The 21,382-nt window shown below is 47.7% G+C and overlaps 1 non-coding gene across 1 annotated transcript; it reads right to left on the bottom strand.

Annotated features, from left to right (window-relative positions):
- Positions 1-5,306: 5,306 nt before the first annotated feature.
- LOC117712187 (small nucleolar RNA SNORA17) lies at positions 5,307-5,436 on the bottom strand. The gene has a single exon (XR_004607254.1). It is a non-coding gene; the product is annotated as a small nucleolar RNA SNORA17 (small nucleolar RNA).
- Between the last annotated feature and the right edge of the window lie 15,946 nt (positions 5,437-21,382).

Here is a 21,382-nt window from a genome sequence, read left to right as displayed (position 1 = left end):
CCTGGGAGTTTTGGTTTTGCATCTCCGCCTCACTCTGCGCCTCCTCTGGCTTCATTATGTCCTCGGCCCTGCCCTCTGGATCAGCTTCTCTGAGAAGATGCTAGGTGGATCAGAGAGGTCTGTTAACTTGTGCGAAGGTGCACAGAGACACTGGCATGCTTGGGTCTTCAAGAGCCATCCTGTACAGCGTCTCTGGGTCGTGTGGGGTCCTTCTACCTCAGATGCTGCCTTGAGTTTCACACAACCTGGACACAGACAGTAGGACACAGTGGGTAGCACCAGGGAGAAGTCAGAGTTCTGGGGTCCCAGCACCAAGGAGGAAAGGAATGAGTCACCCCAGCCAGTATGTGCAAATAGAGGGGGGGGGAGGGAGGAGAGTGGAGGGAGAAGTGGGAGGGAGGGGGTAAAAGAGGAAGTGGAGGGGTTTGGGGAGGAGGGGATGAAAGGGGGAACAGAGGGTGGGGGAGGAGGGCAGTGGAGGAGGGAGTGGAGAGGGTGAAGGAGGGAAGTAGGAAGTGACAGAGGGGGTGGAAGAGGGGGAAGTGAGAGAGGGGAGTTGGGGTGGAGGAGGGAAGTGGAGGACTTGGGAAGAGTCCTGATAATTCTCTATAGGAAAGGTTTTCTGGTACAAGGAGTTTCTGGGCTAGGGGCTCACTTTGGAAATGTTCGCAGATGCATCCCAGAGGCTAGAGTCCTCCTGGACCCCTCAGCTGGGCAGTGTTGGTCCTCTGAACTTCTCCAGGGTTGTCAGGAGACCCTCAGAGAAAGAGGGGCAGGTGTCAGCTAAAGCCAGTAAGAACAGCCCTTGAAAACACAGTCTACTCCTGGGATGGTCACCTGTCTGTGCCCAACCTGAAGGCCAGGTGTCAGCCCTCGCTGGCCTGAGAGGAGGGTGCTTTCTCTGTGCGTGGAGCTTGGCAGTACTCAGCGGGAGTCACTGGGAACCGCAGCTCAGAGATGGGAGGTGGGGATCCTAGGGCTGAAGAAGCTGCGGGACTGTTCTCAGCATCATGACATCATATCTTCATAATGTCACCATCCATTGCAGGATATTGTCATCAAATGACACCACCATAGTCACCAATGACATAGCCCTTCTGTGACAACAGCATCCTAAGGACTGTCTTAGTTACCTTCTTATTGCTGTGACCAAACACCATGACCATGTTAAAGTTGGGGCTCACAGACTCAGAGGGTTGGAGTTTGTGACCATCATGGCAGACAGCAAGGCGGCAGGCAGGCAGGCAGACAGCACTACCTGCTATGCTTATATCTGCTGAGTGCTTATATCTTTAGAAGGCAGGGAGCTAACAGGAAATAAATGGGCTTTTGAAACCTCAAAGTCCATCCCTAGTGACACACCTCCAACATGGCCACACCTTCTAATCCTTCCCAAACAGTCCCACCCGCTGAGGATCAAATATTCAAACCTATTCTACAGTGACCGATCTCATTCAAACAACCCCGATGACACTACCAACTCCATGACATCATTGTCACTCACAGAACGGCATCCACTTTATCAGAGCACTGTAATCTTCAGCCATGACACCGTCATCTTTAGCACATCTTAATTCTTACATCATGTTCACCATGACACCATGGTTACCATGCCATCCCTCATTTGACATCATCATCTCCAGCATGACATCATCTACACAGCTGATGCTCAGTGAGCACTTACTACACAGTCAGTCAGTCAGTCAGTCAGTCAGTCAGTCAGTCAGTCAGTCAACAAACACTGAAAAGAGTGAGGGGCACCGAATGTAGGACCAGCCTTGATCGCTGAGCTGACATGTTGAGGAGAGAGGCATGGGAAACATGTAGTTCTATGGGAATATATCTTTCAGGATATAGATGAGGAAACTGAGTCACAGGCAGCCTAGAATAACTGTCCTGGAGGCACAGGAAGGAAAGGGTTGCAATGGGAATCAAACCGAGACCTGGAATTCCCAAACAAGTCAATGCTTTCCTGCTAACACCTGCATCACCCACATCTCTGTCCCTGGACCTAGGACTTGGGACATCTTCTGTTTATTCAGGAGAAGTGTAAACACAGCATCTAGGCAGGCCCCAGCAGCTAGAGACTGGCAGCAGTCCAGGACCAGGGAACGTTTGCAGAGGTTGTTATCCGAAGGACGGTCTTTGTTGCCATCTGCTGGTCACACAATAGAAATGTACCAGGGGAACAACCAAAGGGGCTAAGGGAAGTTGTTAAAACCTCTGAGTTTTCCTAGATAGACCAGACGTTCTAGAGACAGTTTTGATCCTTACAACTGGAGTCCCAACTGGAGGCTGAGGGTAATATCTTCCTGGACTACGTGTCAATAAATACATTTAAGGCAGAGGAGCCTCCTGAGTGAACAGAAAGGAGTAATACCCAAGCAGTGTACAGCCAAGGAGTCAACAGCATCAAAGAGGAGAAATTCATTCATCTGTTCACTGTTATAGACATGTAATGTGGGTGTCAAGCCTGGGGACACATTGGTGGGTGGTGGTTTTGTCAACTTGACCCAGGGTGGAATCACCTGGGAAGAGTGTCCCAGTGAGAGACGGTCTGGATCAGGTTCCTGTGGTTGGTTATCTCGAATCCTTTGTTAATGTGGGAAGACCCAGCCACCAAATGGGCTGTATTCCAGCAGAGAAATTGAGCTGAGCTCAAACTTGCACGAATTCATTGCTTTCTGTTCCCGACTGGTTATGACTTAACTGCTTCTTCCAGTTCCCACCTTGATTTCCCAGCAGAGATGGATTGTAACTTGGAATTGCTTTTTGTCCCGATATTTTGTCAAAGACCTGGAAAGTCAACGGCAAGAGTCTGATGGTGGGAAGGGACCTTACCCTGTCACAGGGAAACAGACAATGATCACTATCCAGGAACACACAGCAGTCAGGCTGTGTGTAAAATCGCAATGATGAAAGGCAGCTGGGAGAGGCGTCTCTTCCAGCAGGTGACTGGGTAAGGAAGCAGCAGACCAGGCAGGTGGTGGCAAGAGAAAAGGTCCTGCTGTGGGGACAAGGTGGCACGTTTGAGGCAATGACAGCAGAGTGGACAGAGAGATGCAGGGAGCGAGAGAAGGGGGGCAGGCTATGCTCATGGCCAGAGGAGAGGGCATTCAGTGGGGGCAGGAGCCTGCTATTCCATTCTGTCGCATTCTAATTCTGTGTGGATCTGAGAGCCTGTGGGTGTTTGTGGCAGATAGGCCCTGGGTCTGTCCTCAGATTTTCTCCACCGCTGTGTCTAACATCTTCAGGGAAAGGTATGGAACTCTCAATACTTGGGCCTCGATGCGGCAACCCAGTGGAATAAAAGTTGTAAAATAAAAATTGCAGCTTTGTATTGATCCTTGGTGACTTTCACATCATGCACCCCAATCTCACTCATCTCTCCATCCCCTCATGTCCACCTTCCACCCTTGCAACCTCCCCACCAACAAAAATAAACCTCACCGTGGAAGCTATAGTGTGTCCGTTTGTCCCTCAGTATACCCTTTTGTCCACACTTCTTTGTTTGCAAATGTCCATTGCAATGACTTGCTGGTTTGGTTCGAGGCTTCTGGCTTCTGCTGCTCCCTCAGTACTGGATCCCCACTGGACTCCTCTCTGATATCTATTGTTGACCTGTGTCATGGATCCTGTCGTTTTGGATCTGAGGGATCGGCCCCTTCATACACTCCAGCTGTTCATCGTAAGGGAAGATGTTAGGTTGGATCAATTCAAAGCCCTGGATCTGGGCCCCAGTGGTATTTGAACTTGCCAGCTCTCCTGCTTTTGGGGCTGGTTCATCTGCAACCCCAGCAACCGGGGCCAGTTCTACCCTGCTGCCCAGGTGAGCTGCAGGTCCTGTTCTCCCGGGTATTGCTGCTGGTGAGGGACAGAGGCTGTTCCCCCAATCTCATGACCCCAGGGACGGCTCTCCTACCTGCAATAGGTGGTGAGGATGAGGGAGGGGAGGCGGCATCTCTCCCTCATCAGCACCGCCTCCCAGTAGACAAGAAGCAGGGAGGGCTCTCCTGCACTCACACCCTCAGGGCCAGCTTACCTGTAACCCCCACATCCAGGGCTAGCTGGATTGTGATGCCTAGGCAAGGTTCAGGGCCCCCTCTCCTGAGTGCTACCAGCAGGTGAGGGGCAGGAACAGCTCTCCTGCCTGCCACAGGTGGTAAGGGGCAAGGGTGGGGGAGGACATCTCTCCCTCACCCATGATGCTGCGTGGCAGACAAATTGCAGAGCCAGCTCTCCCATGTTCACACCCTAGGGCTGTTCCACCCGTGCTCCTACCATCAGGTTCAGCTCGACAGTGCTGCCCACTGAAGTATAGGGCTGAGTGCTGTAGCAGGTGAGGGGCAGGGACAGCTCTCGGCTCTCATGACCCCATTAGGGCCAGGTCTCCTCTCTGCTGCAGGTATGACCACACTCACACTCTTGGGGCTGGCTTCCCTGCAGTTCCTGCGATGTGCACAGCTCACCGCTCACCTTAAGTACTGCGGGTGTCTAGGGGAGGGGCCAGCACTCCTGCTCTCCTGTGTCCAGGGTCAGGTCTCCCACAATGTCCAGGTGAGGGGTGGGGCCAGTTCTACACAGCCCTCAGATGTTAATAAGTCCCCTGGTGGCAGACCAGACCACAGACGTCTGCCTGGCCTTTGGTGGTAACAGATCCCTGCTGCTGCAAGGTCATGAACCCAAATGTGGTCCCCAGTGGCAGCACAGGCCAGGACCCCACCCTGGTCTTAGGTGGCATCACCAGCTACTCACATCAGGCTGGTCCTCACTACCCTCAAGTCTCCAGTTCTGCCTCTCTTTGTTGTACACACATCCTTCTGTTTCTCTTTCTCTTCAATTTCTCCTCCACTGACTTCCTCTTCTTGATGTTGCCTGGGATCTCTGAGTGTCCGGGGACATCTCAGGAGTGCTCTGCCCCACTTGTGTGCATCGTGGCACTAGGTATGCTCAACTCAGGCATGGCCTGCCCCCTCAGGCCTGCACGGTGCCTGACTTGTGGTCATCTCAGGCTAACTGCTAGTCGGGGCCCCATGGCACCTGTCTGGAAGCTATTTCAGGCTCACTCCTCACCCAGGCCTGCCCGAGTGACCCCATAGGACCATTGTCTGTCTTGGGCTTACTCTCACCTGGAGCCTGCTGTACCGAGTGAGGTTCTTTTAGTCTCCAGCTAGATCCCTGCTCTGAGAGCCCCTCCTGGTCTGCACAAGGCTAGTCTGGTGGTTGTCTCAGGTTAGCTCCCTGTCTAGGCCCTTGTGTGCCAGACTTGTGGTTTTTGTCGGGCTCGCTTTTTTTTTTTTTCAGGGAATGTTAGGTTACTAGTTATTCAGGTGTTCATAGGTCAGAACACTGAATGAAGACATAGCCACTCTTCTCTGCCACCCACAGATGCACATGTAACACAACAGCCACACCTGCAATGCCTATAGGGACAATTTAAAACAAACCTTAGATTGAAACATTATTATTATTGTTGTTATCATATTCTGTATGTATGAGTATTTTACTTGCATGTGTGTCTGTTCAACACGTGCATGCCTGGTGTCTGCAGAGGCCAGAAAAGGGAATCTTGGATCTCTGGGGTGCTTAGTTACAGATGGTTGTGAGCCTCCATACGGGAGCTGGGAATTGAACCCCCATCATCTGGAAGAGCAGCCAGTGCTCATAACCTCTCCAGCCCCGTGGAACGAACACTCCAAGAATGGCCCAGACCTGGCCATTCCCTTTTGTTCTCAGCAGGGCTGCGGGGTGGTTTGAAGGTTCCTTGGTCTGCCCTGTGGAGCGTGACTGGCAGGGAGATCCATGGAGAGATCAGAGAGTGGCCCCCTGGGAAGTGTGCTGGGATCAGGTGTGCTGTGCAGCCAGGGGAGAGGTTTTTATGGATCAAAGGAGAAGGGGAAGAGGGAGGAGCCAGTGGGAGACCCCACCCCCTTGGCATGGATGCACCACAGGACAACCCAGTCACACTCAGTGTGGCTGTGGGGACTCATTTATTCACTCACTAGTCAATTTATTGAATGCTTGTCCACTGACTTACTGTGGAGTTTACTTACAGAGCATCGGTGAGGGGTTCTCGACAGGAGCAGGAGTGACCCTAAAACAGCTGCACAGGAAAGTCTTCACCCAGCACAGGTGACGGTTCTGCTTTGGACAACTAGGGCTGAACTGCACACAAACGGCCTGGAGGAATGGTTGAAATCTCCAGCTAAAACCCGATGACCCTTCTCATGCACTCCTTCCCGTAAGAGAGCAGCAGCAGTCAGCAAGCAGGATCCAGAAGGACTCTTGCAAGCTGACACGGTAGATGTGCTGAAGAATGGTGGCCATTTTTCTAGGGCACCTGTGCTCTAAAGCACAAGGAGCAGATGGTCCTGGGCCCACTGGGCCCTGCCACAGGGAAGGGGAGCCTCCCTGGGACAGTGGTCAGAGATCGATAAATGCCCTGCCTGGGTTTGGTGTTGCCTCTGACTTCATTAGAGGCAAAATTCAGTCACAATGAGGGGCCCCGAGCCTTCTCAAGCTGGGGAGGGGTTGGGTGTGTGTGTGTGTGACCATTCTCTGGCTGCCAAGATCCTGAGACTGGTGGATGCTGCTTTAGGAAGCTCTTCAGTGGTGACAGGGTCCTGCGCCCTCTAGTGGTGAAAGGGTATAGCAACATTCACACAGATTCCCACTCCTGTGGGCCAACAGCCTGGGTTTAATGTGTAACGGAAGTGGGGTAGGGTGGGGCGTAATCTACAGTCATTGCTGGTCCTCTGATGATTTTCATTTGTTGTTTCCTAGACATACACGACACCCAACATCTGGGACGGGATATGAGGCCTCTGTGGATATCAGAGCAGAGTCCTCATCCCAGTCTTGTTCTAACAACAGCCTGAGCCTTTCCAAATATTTACAAGTGAGGATCCCCTGGGAACACGCGGAGGGTTTGTGAGGAGAGGAGAGAGGGAGAAAGAGAGATGCGGATACACACAGGCAAACAGGAGAGGCACAGACGCAGAGAGGCACAGCCATGAACCGTCTCGGATAGGGGTGCGCTCTGAGGACCATGTCTCCAGAGGTTAAATGTGTAAAGTTCACATGTTTAAACATCAGAGTGTGTTCATGGCAGCCTGGGTCAAGAGCCCTTTGCGGGTCAGATCCAGTGGAGCAGGAGAGGGAGGGTGTGGCTGTGGGCTGCTGTGAGGGAGGCCCAGCATGTGTGGTCTTCTGGAAAACTCGTATTTAGTAAGTAGGAAGTGTACACTCTAAAACCCCACTACTAGGACAGGCCATCATGATGCTTAATGCAGATTGTCACTTTGACAGGAGCTAGAATAGACTTCTGGGCAAGGTCTATGAGGAGGTTTCTAGATTGGGTTGATTGATAGGGAGACCCACCCTGAATAGCGAGTTGTGCCTCCCCCTCCCCCCATCAAAGGCTCACAATACACCGACAGATTTCTATTAGACCTTCACAGGCAAGGAGCTAGGAGATGCCTTGGTAAAATGACTGCTACACAATCTGAGGGCCTGAGTTCAGATCCTGGAAATCATGAAAAAGTTGGGCCTGGTAGCATGCATGTGACTGCAACCCAGCCTTGGGTGGAGGGCACACAGGCAAATTCTGAAGGTCATTGACCAGCCAGCAAACCAGTGTACTTCAGGTTTAATGAGAGAGCCTGTCTCAAACAGTAAAGGTAGAATGATTGAGGAGAGTCACATGACTTTAGCCTCCATAGACACCCCCCACCACATATATACCACACACATGCATACAGACACACACCACAAACACACCACTCAAACACACACATGCATGCACATAGGCACATACATACCACAAACACACCACACACAAACATACCTGTGCAGGCACACACACACACACATACACACACACACACACACACACACACCACATATATACCACAAACACATGCATATACACACATACCACAAACACACCACACACACAAACACACACATGCATGCACATACACACACACACCATAAACACACCACTCAAACACACACATGCATGCACATAGACACATACATACCACAAACACACCACACACAAACATACCTGTGCAGGCACATACACACACACACGCACACCACATATACACCACAAACACATGCATATACACACATATCACAAACACACCACACACTCACACAAACACACACATGCATGCACATACACACACACCATAAACACACCATACAAACACACACATGCATGCACATACATGCACCACAAACACACCACACACTCACACACATGTATGCACATACACGCACCACAAACACACCACACACAAACACACACACACATGCACATACACACATACACATGCACATAGACACACACACCACAAACACATCACATACAAATATGCACACCCAAAACCACACACACCACATACACACCACACACACATACACACCACATACACACACATACACACCTCTCTCTCTCTCTCTCTCTCACACACACACACACACACACACACACACACACACACACACTATACATTAGGGAACAAAAACTAGGAAAGATAAGTTTTCAAGATTGCTATGAACTCCTGATTGTGTGGAGGATGACGTTTAAAGAAAGACAAGATCCCTAACCTGGGCTACTTTTGGTGGTTCCTGTCCCATACAGGCTTTTCCCTGTCCAAAAATACACCCCCACTGTCCCAGAGAGCCATGCTCTTAGTGTTCTGTCCTCCCTGTGAACTCTGAAGTCACCACAGCCATTTCCTTAGCATGATAGACTTCTATCCCACAGCCAGAAGGCAAGTTTGCAGCTGAGCGCCTGCTCTTAGTTGTGGGGTTCGGGGTGCCCATCATGCCTCGGAGTGGACTGTGGCTAGTTCTTTGAACCTCCAGCATCTGAATTTGTTAGGGCTGTGGAAGTGAACAAGTCTGGGTGACACTGAACCATGCCATGGGTCAAGACGCTTGTTCAGAGCACTTGGTCACAAGGTGTCAGTTTCCCGAGGAAGTGCAGCTTGCCTCCGCAGAGACTGGCTGAAAATAAGACAGAAAGGAAAGCCTGGTCTCCAAGAAGTGAGTCTTGGCCTTGAGTTTGAATTTAAGCCCAGCCATTTAGTGAGGCTGGAGACTGTGGGTGGCTGGCTGAGCACGTGCCTTAATTGCTCTGCCTGAAGAGGGTGTCATTCTAGAAGGGGTATAACCAGAGCACTGTTTCTCAGGGTTGTTATAAAATGGTGCACTTAAAGGGCCCTACTGTGTGTCTCCTGCACAGCAAACCCTGAGGATTACATGCACATGTTTGACCCCAATCACACTTCCTATTGTTCTTTATTAACGCCATTGTCACCATTGTCACCTGCTTAGAATCACTGAGTAAATATACCACTGGGTGTTTACGAAGATGTTTCCAGAAAGGTTTGATAGAGGAAGGAAAGCCCACTCTGGATGTGAGCCTTACAGTTCTGTGAGCTGGGATTGCAGATGGAAGAGACAAGGGAGGGACTCAGCTGATGACCAGCATCCATCTCTCTCTCTCTGCTTTCTAACTGCAGACCCAGCACGGCCAGCTGCCTCATGCTCCTGCCGTTAGGAGGAGGATTACATCCTCCCAACCCATGGCCCTCACACCAGCCTCCCCACCAAGCTGCTTTTGACTGGTATTTTGTCTCAGCAATGATAAAATTAACTAATACAGCTTCTATCGTTTGCTGAGTCAAGGCCAATAGTTTCCAAGTGGCAGCCGCATGGGCCCATGATTTTCTTTCTTTCTAAAGAAAGGTATGGTGGCACATGCCCACAATCCCGGCACCTGGGAGGTAGAGACAGAAGAACCAAGAGTTCAACGTCATCCTTGGCTACATAGTGAGTTTGGTGTCAGCCTGGACTATATTACTAAAACCAAAATCTAAAACAAAACCAGGCAAATTCTAAGGAGGGAGAAACTATACTGGAAGCCCACGAAGCTGTTGACAAAGTGACATAAGGCAGCATTTAGTAGGCTAATGCAGGGTGGTCGGCATTAAAACGTGGTCCCTGGAAAAGAAGCTTCAGCATGGCAGGGGCACTCATCATAAATGAAAGTTCTCAGGTCCCGCATTAGAAAGATCTACTGAGTTACACACTTCAAGAGATGTTCTAAGGAACCCATGCCTCAACTGACACTCTGTGTGATCTTATTCACAGCAAAACCCGAGGACTTTCAGACTAAATGAACATGCTGAGATGAAACTGGACAACAGTGGGCTATCAGTGGAGGACATGGAAAAAGAAAAAGTCGAAACAAGGAGCCAAAGAAGGATGAAGGAACATGCTTAGCATCACAGGAGAAGATGCTGGAGAGAAAGAGGGAGGGAAGGAGAGAGGGAGGGAGGGAAAGAGGGAGGGAGGGAGGGAGGGAGAGAGAGAGAGAGAGAGAGAGAGAGAGAGAGAGAGAGAGAGAGAGAGAGAGAGAACCCTAAGATGCTGAGGATCAGAGTAACTAACGGTGCAGGAGAGACACACTCATATTTTATTCACATCTCGGAGAACAGTGGATGTTTCCAGGGGAAGCTATTTTTCAAATGTCTGTAGACTTGATTGGGTTGAAAAAAAAGTACAAATTAATTTAAACGCATCGTTGAACTTCCCATAACTTTTGCTGTGATGTTTTCTCAGTCACTTGGCACTGAACCAGCTGCCACGGAACTTCTGAGAGTTAGAGAGAGGTCCCCTTATGTAAGATGAAACGGACAGTGTGGCCTGGCGGGGAAAATCCGCCCCGGTGCATCTTGGGATTGGCTCTTGTCTCAACATGTCATCCACAGACTTACTGCTCACACCTGTTCTTTTGAGACAATAGATCACTCAGCATCCTTCAAGTTCAGCATGTTGTTTATTTATTTATTCATATTTTTTTTACGTGAACTCGTACATATCCATGAAGCCTCCACTCAAATATTATCCCATCTTCCTTCCTTTTCTTATTCCCGTGTCATGGAACTTGGAAGAAGCAACTTAAGGGAGAAAGAGTTTATTTTTGTGTCACGGTGTGAAACACACTGCACTGGAGCAGCAGCAGGAGCTGGAGTCAGCTTCCATCTTGGGTGGGCAGGAAGCACAGAGGGTGGGGCAGGGCATCACCGCAACCCTAAGTCCTGCCCCTAGAGACCTACTTCCTCCAGTTAGACCCCCCCACCTCTTAAAGGGCCCACAACCTCTACAAACACCACTCTCTGGGGGAGGCTGCTTGTTTAAACACAGGAGCCTATGGAAGACCCCCCCTCCCACTTACCTAGGAAATCTAATGTTCTACTTTTTCTGTTCCCAAGATACCCCGGGGCACTAGATCATTATGGCGGGTGTGTGCTCTGTGTTGCTAGCACTCCCTGGTGGACAGTGAGGGGACCCCAGTGGAGGAACGGAGCCCTTTCTTCTCTGCATATACAGGGCCTCACTGTAATGCCATTTGCGCAGGCCTTGTTTGCTGCTCATATGTGTTATTTATCCGACTGCTGTGTTCACTGTGAACTGCGAGGCAAAACATGCCCTTGTGTATAAAGTAGCTTGAACAGTGAGGGCTGATAAAGTAAGGAGGATCGGAAAATTGGAACTAGAAAACATCGACAACAAATAAATTGAGGAAAAAAAATTAATCACTAACAACAATACCCCCCCCCCGCCCCCAAGCTTTTACAAAGTTTTGGCAACATGAGATTTTAGCTTGAAACTTCCTGGCAGTCTAGGCAAAGAAGGAAACCATTGGGTTACATATGTCACTTTGACTGAAGAATTAGAGTGATTCACTAAGAAAGATAAAGGACTTAAAATAAGTTTACAATATAGGCGCCTATAGAATTAGCACCAACAAGGTGTCAGATTTGTATTTATGCAGTACATTCTAGGACACGTACTCTATTGTGAACACACTGTAGGTGCTGGGCTACAGTTACCGATAAGATGCCTTTGCACCAGAGAGGAGGAAGAGCCACACGCACATGCGATAGTCGGGTACATTCTGAGATAGAGGAGAAACGACAAAGCTTGGAGAGCCCAGGACAGAAGCCTTGTCTGTAATGAGTGGGTTGGGGGGGAGGGGGCCGCCGAGGGGTGGGGGAAGGCTTTGGGGAGGAGCTGGCAGCTGGGAAACATTTAAAGAGTGATGTCATCTGACTGGGTAGAGGTTGGAGGTGAAAGGTCAGGAAGGGTGATTGGCAGCCTCATAAATGCATAGTTTTTAGGATACTAGTGCATCGAAGAAATGGCTGGAATTCTGTTACATCTGGTGCAGGGTGGAGGAGAGACAACAGGTGAGATGGTAAGGTGGGGCTTGAAGGTGAGATGTCTATGGGCTCATGTGTTGAACATCTGGTCTCTGACAGTGCTGCTGTTCTGGAGACTTGTGCAGCCTCTAGGAGTTGGAGCCTCCCTGGAAGGAAGAAGAGGGCCACTGAGGGCAGGCTGCAGATTTTATAGTTTTATAGACTGAAGATACAGTGTGATCGGTACTCTCACGCCTTCCCTGCCCCAATGGACTGTATCAAACTGTGAGTCAAACTAAATCCCCCTTTCTTCTGGTAGATAGTTGCATACCAACATGACAGTTAGCTAATACACAAGGCAAGCCAGCCCTTGCCTGGATCTAATAACACCAAAGGTCCCAGTCTTTGAGTTCTGTAGGGCAGGCGATGGGATACCATGGAAGAATTTTAAATGGATAAGTGACACAGCCTAAGCTATATGTTTAACAATGCAAAAATACCCACTCTGTTGCTCCTTCCTCACCCCTGACCCCTGCTTTCTCTGGGTAGCCCACGCTGGTCTGAAATGTCTTTGCAACAAGGCTAAGGGATCTGGAAACACTGAAGTTTGAGCTGACACCAATTATGCTGCAAGGGTGAAAATTAATTAAAAGTTTTCAAAGGGCTGTGTTCCTCATTCTTCTCTCTTTTGTGTTATCAGCAACGCTGCTTTTTTCTGCTGGCTGGGTTACTGCGGTACAACGTTTTCATGTTGCCTGTAGGGTAATTATGTCAACTATATGAGCGATGATAAGCGGCAGTTTGTATTATTCTGTGATTAATCTTCATACATTCTGGCATTCCAATCTGCCCTCCGAAGACAATGCTTGCGATTCTCTGGTGCAGAGGGAGGATTCAGGGAAGAGCGGCAAGGACCGAGGAGTTGAAACCAACGTGATTCCAGATTGAGGTTTCCCAGGACCTTCAAAGCAAACTCCAGGCTCAATTTCCCCACTCCTCCCTCCATATAAGACTCTGGTGCTTTTGAGAGACCATCTGACATGCACAGAGTGCACTTCAAGCTCTGTCCTTTCCTTACTGTCTAAATGCTGTGACCAAACACTTGGCAAGAGGTCATTGACAAGAGAAAGTTTCTGTGGCTTACAGTTGAAGGGGACACAGCCCACCACAGCAGGGACGGCATTAGGGGTGTGAGGAAGTATGTAGTTGCAGCCACAGTCAGGAAGCAGAGAATAGTAAAATGCTGGTGTTCAGTTCTCTAAGATCCTGTGCCAGGGAGCTATGCTGCCCGTGTTCAGGGGGAGTCTTCACACTAGCTAATTAGGTTAGCTGATTAGGCAAGTCTTCATACATGAGCACAGAGGCTTGTCTCCAGGGGCATTTTAGATCCTGTTACACTGACAACTGATATTAACTATCACACTCCCCTGCCCCACTCAGAACTGGCTTAAGAAGACTCTGAAGAAGGAATATCCATCTTCAACTCTGCTCCCCTGAGGAATTCTTTCATATTGAACATTTTTGCACATTAGCTCACGGGGAGTGAACCCAACCAGCCCTTTGTGAATCCCAGACTGAGGATGGACATTTTCTAGGATGGTGTCAGAAGAGCAGATGTGGGATTTACGACGACCTCAGATGATAGTGTTCTACAGCACAGAGGGGCCAGGAGAGCTGAGGATTTGTCATATAGATTATATAAGCAACTACAAGACAGGAGTCTGAAACTTTCAGTAAATAAAGAGAAATAAAATGCTACTTACTCCCGTTTGATCACTTACACTGTGTACATCAACCCAGCACATTCACACTACAACCCATAAATGTGTATAATTATTGTGAACTATGTAAACATAAAAGAGAAACATTGCCTGGTGGCTTACGCAAGGCTCTTACCTCTCCTGTTCCTCCTCTTCCCATTTCTTCTTATGTATTTGAGACAGGGTAGCTCAGCCTTTTGGGCTGTTCAAGATCTGGGGCATAGAGTGAATTTGTGATGGGTTCGGACAACTTAGCAAGACCCTGTCCCCAAATAAATAGTAAAGAGACGGGCTAGAAATGGCACTTGAGGGTAAATCTCTTGCCTGGCTCATGAGGCTGAAACCCCACTACACTCCCTGTCACCTTGCCATGGGTCACCAAGGGATACCATAGCTTTCTTAGATTCCTTCCTTCCTTCCTTCCTTCCTTCCTTCCTTCCTTCCTTCCTTCCTTCCTTCCTTCTTTTCTTTCTTCTTTCTTCCCTCCTTTTTCTTTCTTTTGACAGGGTCTTATGCAGCCCAGGCTGGTCGTGAACTCTCTACACAGATGAAGATGAGCCTGAATTTCTGATCCTGCTGCAGCCACTTCTGTAGGGCTGGGATAACAGGTATGGTCTACCATGGCCTGCTTGTATAATGCGGAAGACTGAATCCAGGGCTTTGTGTGTGCCAGGCAAGCTTTCTACCTACTAGGTGGGTTATGTCTCCAGCCCTTGGATTTTTCTTTTGAGATGGGGCTTGCTATATGGCCCAGGTTTATGATCCCAAGGTCTGTGATTACAGGTGTGTATCAAAATACCCATCTTCTTGAGTTCTGTACCAAACTGAAGCAGACAAGAATTCATTTATTTCTACCCAGGGGATGGGTGAAGCATCTCTTGCAAATGCTCAAAAGAAAGCAACAAATTGTAGTGGCCCATCCCACTACAGACCAAGTCGGCTTCTTTGAGTCCTGCAGACTCCCATTCCCTGTGTTGAATGATCTTCCCGCACAGGGAGGAAAAGGATGCTCAAGGCTCTTTCTGATCCATGATCCAAGTGAAAATTTTATTAAAACAGACTGCTGTTGCTAACTTGTTTGTCATATTTTTAAATTTATATTTTAAAACACGATTTTAAAACAGTACTAAAGCCAACACCATTAATTACTTCCTGAAATGTCAAATACATTTAAGATGCGTGATGCAAGTTTGTCTCATAACAGAGCAAGGAACTGTTTTAAGGTGATTTCCAGGCTATCTCGAGACCTCTTCTTTGCTTGAAACTCACTGACAGCTAAACCATCTCTCACCTCCTTCTCCTCCATTTCTTTCCATTCTTCTTTGTCCTCTTTCTTCTTTTTTTTCCTTCTTTCTTCTCCTCTCCCTATCCCCTTTACTGTCTTCTCCTCCCCCTTTTCTCCCCTTTCTTATTTATTTGAGGCAGGGTCTCACGTAGCACAGGTTGGATTTGAACCTGCTATAGCAGGGTGGTCTTAAATACTCAATTATCTTCCTATCCTCCTGGCTGCTGGGATGATGAATGTGTGCTGGCACATCCAGCTTCTCTGGAGATGTACCTGATTGTTCCCTCTTCTCTTTACTAGATATTCATAACCACTGTATGGGGTTCTATCTGAAGGCCTATTTCTAGAGTCCACATTCATCTTTAGCTCACCCACTCTTCAACCCCAAATAGGTCTGGATGCTGCTGGTGAGACAGAGGTGATGGCCCCAGGGGCTCCTCACAAGATCTACTGACCATGTCCTTAGGGCATCTTCTATCTCAACCTGGTTACACTTGGTGGAGCATCTGCCCAGGGCCCCTGGCTTCTTACCAGATTTGCACCTGCCTCTCCTCCAATCCTGCCATTCCACAGCTCCTTCCGGAGGAGATGACTTAGTCCTGTGTCTGGCAGATCTGTCCTGGAATGGTGGTTCAGATGGGTGAAAGGGCTTGAATGGAGTCTTCCAGTGATGGCTGATTTTGATTGAGAACTAGATTGAATCTGAAATCAATTAATAGTCAGACCCCTGAACACATCTTTGGGGACATTCCCAGAGAAGACTGAGGGAAGAAGACCCTCCTCAGGCATTGTTGTACCTTCTTTGGCCCATATATAAAGAGATCCCATTTGAAAAAGAATAGTGTTTGCCTGCCTACCTTCCCTTTTTATTGGTGAGTGCATCTATTCTGCTGCTGCTGCTATTGACATCCTTGCTGATGAACTCCAGCTTCTTCAGCCTCCCAATGTGAACTTCAAAAAACCAGCAGCTCTCCAGGAATACTCCAGACCTTCAGCATCTATCTGATCAGGCTGCTGAGGCATCAAGCCCCATGAACTGAGCAGTTTCCAGGCTCTCAGCCTCTTCAGCACATAGACAGTATTTGTTAGGCTGCCCAGCACCTATTACATAAGCCAATCTAATAGATCACCCTTGTACTATAAGTTTATTCTATGTGTTTTGTTCCTCCATAGAACCCCCTCTAATACAGTCTCCAATGGATCACAAATGTCTATTTGTCACCATGCACAATGGGAACTCTGATGTGCTTCTGTGATATTTAGATAGTAACAGAAAACCATGGAAAAAAATGGAAGAGACCTTGAAAACTGCAACTCACAAATATAATATTGTAGCAAAACAATCTATTTATTAACTTAATCATCAGGTTATTTTATAAACATTTATAACACCCTTATTCAGACATCAGGTATTAAGCAGGCAACAGAGGACACATGATGAGCTAATTTTAAAGAGATAAACAAATATGTTAATAAATTATGGAATTCAAATGTGACCTCAATTTTCATAGTTCAATAAAACCACACACACACACACACACACACACACACACACACACACACACACACACTGAATCACGCAAAAAGAATGCAATGCATACACACTCATATTTTTTGAGATGGTCTCTTGTAGCTCAGGGTGCCCTCAAACTTAGTACAGAACCAAAGATGACCTTGAAATCCTGATGCCCCTGTCTCCACCTCCTCAGCACTAAGGTTGCTAGTATGTGCTACTTCGTCCAGTTTATGAGGTGGGCCCCATGAATGCTAGGCAAGCACTCCAGCAGCCTAGCCCGGTATGTGCATGAGTATTCATCCATACTCATATTTTGCCTATATTAATTCAATTGCGTGACTCAAATGGCGTGTACACAGTGTAGCTTCTCTCTCCAGCTGGCGATCCTTGCTCATTGGATTTTCCTGCACTCACATGTCAGTTCCTTGGGTTTCCCTTCTGTGATGACTAATCTTGGTTGTCAACTTGACACACCAGGGAAGAGGAGTGGTGCCAAGAAACTTCAGTGGAAGAATTGCTTTAATAAGCCTGGCCTGCGGGCATACCCGTGGGCATTTTCTCCATTGCTGAATATGTGGGAGGGCCCCGTCCACTATGGGCGGTGCCACCCTTAGGCAGGTGGTCCTGGCTTGTGTAAGAAAGCAGGCTGAGGATGAGCCAGAGAGACCAAGTGAGTAAACAGCACCCCTCTATGGATTCTGCCTCAGCTCCTGCCTTCAGGTCCCTGCTTTGAGCTCTCGCCCTGGCTTTCCTGGAGATGGATTCTACCTGTAATCTAAAATAAACCCTCTCCTAAGTTGTTTTTGGCCATGGCATTTATTAGAGCAACAGAACGCAAACTAGAACACTTGCAGAGCAGCTGTGTTTCACACCCTCTAATCTCGCTGCCACTTTGCTTCCCTTTCCTCTTCCCTTCCTTTGTTTCTTTCTCCTCCTCTGTCTCTCTCTTTCTTACACCCAACCTCCATCAGAAATAGGAGTGATATACAGCAAGCACCCTAACCTTTCCCTTTACCCTTAACCTGTCTTGGCGATTGTGCCCTAGCAGTACATGGAAAGCAGTACATTGGTAGCTGCTTTGGGATAGAGCTTGGGCATCTGTGGTGAATGACTAACAGGAAATCAACCCAACACAACCATTCTGAAAGGCTCTGCAGTCCTTGAAAGAACTTCCCAATGTTGAATAACACAAAGGAAACCAGAGTACAGTCTGTTGGCCATGGTGTCAGCGTTGATGCCAGCCAGATAGAGTCTCCCCTGTGTGGGTTCTGTGTCGGAAACCACCAGCATCAGTTTCATCCAGGCGCTAGTCATGATGCTGATTTTATCTTTTGAGGAAAAATGAAAATGAAAACCCCTAGAGCTCACCACTTCTGCTCTACCCTTAACTGCAGCCAGTGTCGCAGACCGTGGGCAATGATGGTGTTCACGCCCTGGTTCCAGCTCCACATCCTCCTTGGTCCTCACTTCTTTAGCGGAGTGCCCAGAACATCACATGTGCTTAAGATGTGGCATCGGGCAAGAAGAAAAGTTCGTGAAGGTAAAGGAGCAAGAGAAGCTTTGCCAGTGGGAACTCAGGGTCCACATGAATGTGACACACTCCAGAAAGTGGGACTGCAGGGTCCATGTGAATGTGACACACTCCAGACAGTGGAAACTCAGGGTCCATATGAAAGTGACACACTCCAGACAGTGGGACTTCAGGGTCCATGTGAATGGGGCACACTCTAGACCCCCATCCTGTCACCAATCTTACAAAAATGAGGGACTTTCATCCAGGTCAATGTTTCCTCGGCAGAGGACAGGACTGGGTAAGTTTCTCTCTCTCTCTCTCTCTCTCTCTCTCTCTCTCTCTCTCTCTCTCTCTCTCTCTCTCTCACACACACACACACACAGATTCCATGAAGTCCTTTCAGAACACTTGGTCCCTAAGGAAGAATGATAATAAAAAAAAATAGCGGCTTAGGACCTGTTTTGATCCCCTCCACATCTTCTCATCTTTTTGTACCTATTTTATTCCAGCTATTAATTTTGGGAAATGGTCATACTATATAGCCAAGACTGGCCTTGAACTCATGATCCTCTTAGGCCTCGCCAGTGGTTTCATTATAGGTGTGTGCCATTATGTAACATCCGTCTTTCATTTTCCGGTGAGAACAAAGAAGACTTAAAACAGAAAAGTCTTGAACAAAGATCCTGGAACTTTTTATTAGAAACCATTTTCAGATCTAGAACTTAGCACTTGGCAAATATTCTCCACCTTCCTCTCTCTGATTGTATGAGAATTATCTGAGACCCAAACTTCCAGGTGTCTCCTGTGCTGAGGATTCAGGGCGATGCTGCCTTTGTCACTGGGCTCATAAATGCAGTGCCTACTGTTTGGAAATCTGTTTTCCTTGACAGATGATGTATTTCATTTATTCCCCATGATCTTCTTGCATTATTTCAATATTATTAATACTCGGCAAATATATTAAAAAAGTAATAAACTGGCAATTATGATTGTGCTATGGACCCTAAACTGCAGTTATTCATTACATTTCAATTATTAACTTCACTTCAAATGTCTTTCAGCAAAGATTGCAGGAAGAGAGAGAGAGAGAGAGAGAGAGAGAGAGAGAGAGAGAGAGAGACCCCAGCAAAGCTCTGTACCCTGGTTTCTGGAGGCTCATGTTTCACTCCAACTTGACATTTTTCTGATTTATAAACTATCTCAGGGCTAGATGACTCACAGTGATAATAAAATATGTTCCTTCTCACTTTATAAACAATAATGATCTATACTTTGTACTTACATAGTACTTTTTAACTCTTCCTGGTGTGTTAGTTTCCATGACTACATTCAATTTCAGCACCATGCTAATGAAATGTCCTCTGTATATCTTCTAATTTATTGATAGGGGACACTGGGCACACAAAGACTCACGGACTGGGCAGAGCCAACACCCAGATCATGACACTCTACTATCTACATCCCCTCCAACAGTGACTTCTCAGAGCATCTTGGTACCAGCCTTACTTTTAAGGCAAATCCTGACCTACATACACATAAAGTCAATCCCTGAGCATGGAGAAGATGCTGACCACAAAGGGAGTAGCTATCTGATGACTTTATCCATGGCTGTAAGTACTGGGCACATATTTCTTGGTGAAATTTCCTTAAGAACCCATCATGAAAGACACACAAAAGTACAGTAATCCCACCTTATGGAAACCCTCCCCTTCCCTCCCCAATCCCAAAGTGCAGTAGCTAGGAGTACAGTCATAGCCATAGCAAAAATAAAAACAATGGTGGTAATGATGAGGACTGAAGCAACATAGATCCAAGGGTGACCATGGGATTCATAGACTTTGTAAATGAGGATTTTGAAGACTGAATGAACTGATTCAAGTTAGAAATGGCAGCCATCTTGCCCATCACCACCTCTTCGTTCAGCACTCACAAAAAGCACTACTGCACGCCCTCCTGTTCATTACCCCAAAGAAAGCATAGTGAATGGAAGCGAGGCAGATGTAGGTGCCTTGGGGAGCCTCTCCTTTGGGAGTTAGGCTCAAGATTCACCCTCTAAGCGAACCTGTATCCTCCATACTGTGACCTCTCTCATCTTCCCTGAAGACACAAGATGAATGATTGCTGTGAAGAACATGAGAAATTCTGTTTTTCTAAAATAAGCAAATTGTGTTAAATTTTAATGGTGGTCATTATGGGCTGGTTTGTCTGTGGTCTGAGGCGAGTCCTCTAGTCCCCTTTGAAGAATCCCATTTGCACAGATTAATTGCCTGCAATTTTGTCTGGCATGTCCTCATCTCAGTCATTGGCACTGCGAAACCTTGTCCCCATCTGGGCAGAGCTCGATGATGTAGCACTTTGGCCTTTAAAATATGCACAATAAATATTTTAGATTTGCTGATGAATGACTTGCTCTCACGGCAAGGCTGCCGAGTTTGCAGGGACAGAAGAAGGAAGACGTTGAACAAATTTCAAAGTGAGAGTCACCTTCAGGCTTTATATGGAGGTGCTGGGTATGAGGCATGTGTGGTGACTTTTCTGTCGGTACCCCATGGTGGGGGCTACAATGAAGATGTTATCCCTTTCTGTGGATAAGTTTCCAAGGCTGACTCCTTTCCCAGGAACACTTAATAGGTAACTTATAGTTCATTTAAGAATTTGTTTCCACAGAGAATCTTAAAGCTACATACAGACTAGATCATATCTCTTATCTATCGAGATAGTTACTGTTAATTATCAACTTGATAGAATCTAAGGTCATCTGGAGACAGCACCTGGGGCAAACATGTGGGGGAGTATCTTGATTACATTAATTGATTGGGGAGTGCCCATCTTGATTGTGGGTGGGACCATTTCCACTCCTGAAATGTATAAACAGAGTGGGAGAGTTCAGCACTGCTATACATTCTCTTCTGTGTCCTGATTGTGGATGGCATGTAGCCAGCGAATGGCGTGTAGTCAGCGGCCTTAAGGCTTTAAGCTCCTCCCACCTTGATTTTCCCCAGCGTGGATGAGACCTTGAACTGTGAGCTAAACTATGCAGCCCTTTCCCGTAGGCTTCTATAGTCAGGGTATTTAAATCACAGCAAG

The sequence above is a fragment of the Arvicanthis niloticus genome, chromosome 6 (genome assembly GCF_011762505.2).
Source record: "Arvicanthis niloticus isolate mArvNil1 chromosome 6, mArvNil1.pat.X, whole genome shotgun sequence".
Classification (NCBI taxonomy): domain Eukaryota; kingdom Metazoa; phylum Chordata; class Mammalia; order Rodentia; family Muridae; genus Arvicanthis; species Arvicanthis niloticus.
The sequence above is the reverse complement of the archived record's forward strand: the minus strand, read 5'-3'. Positions and strand labels throughout refer to the sequence as shown.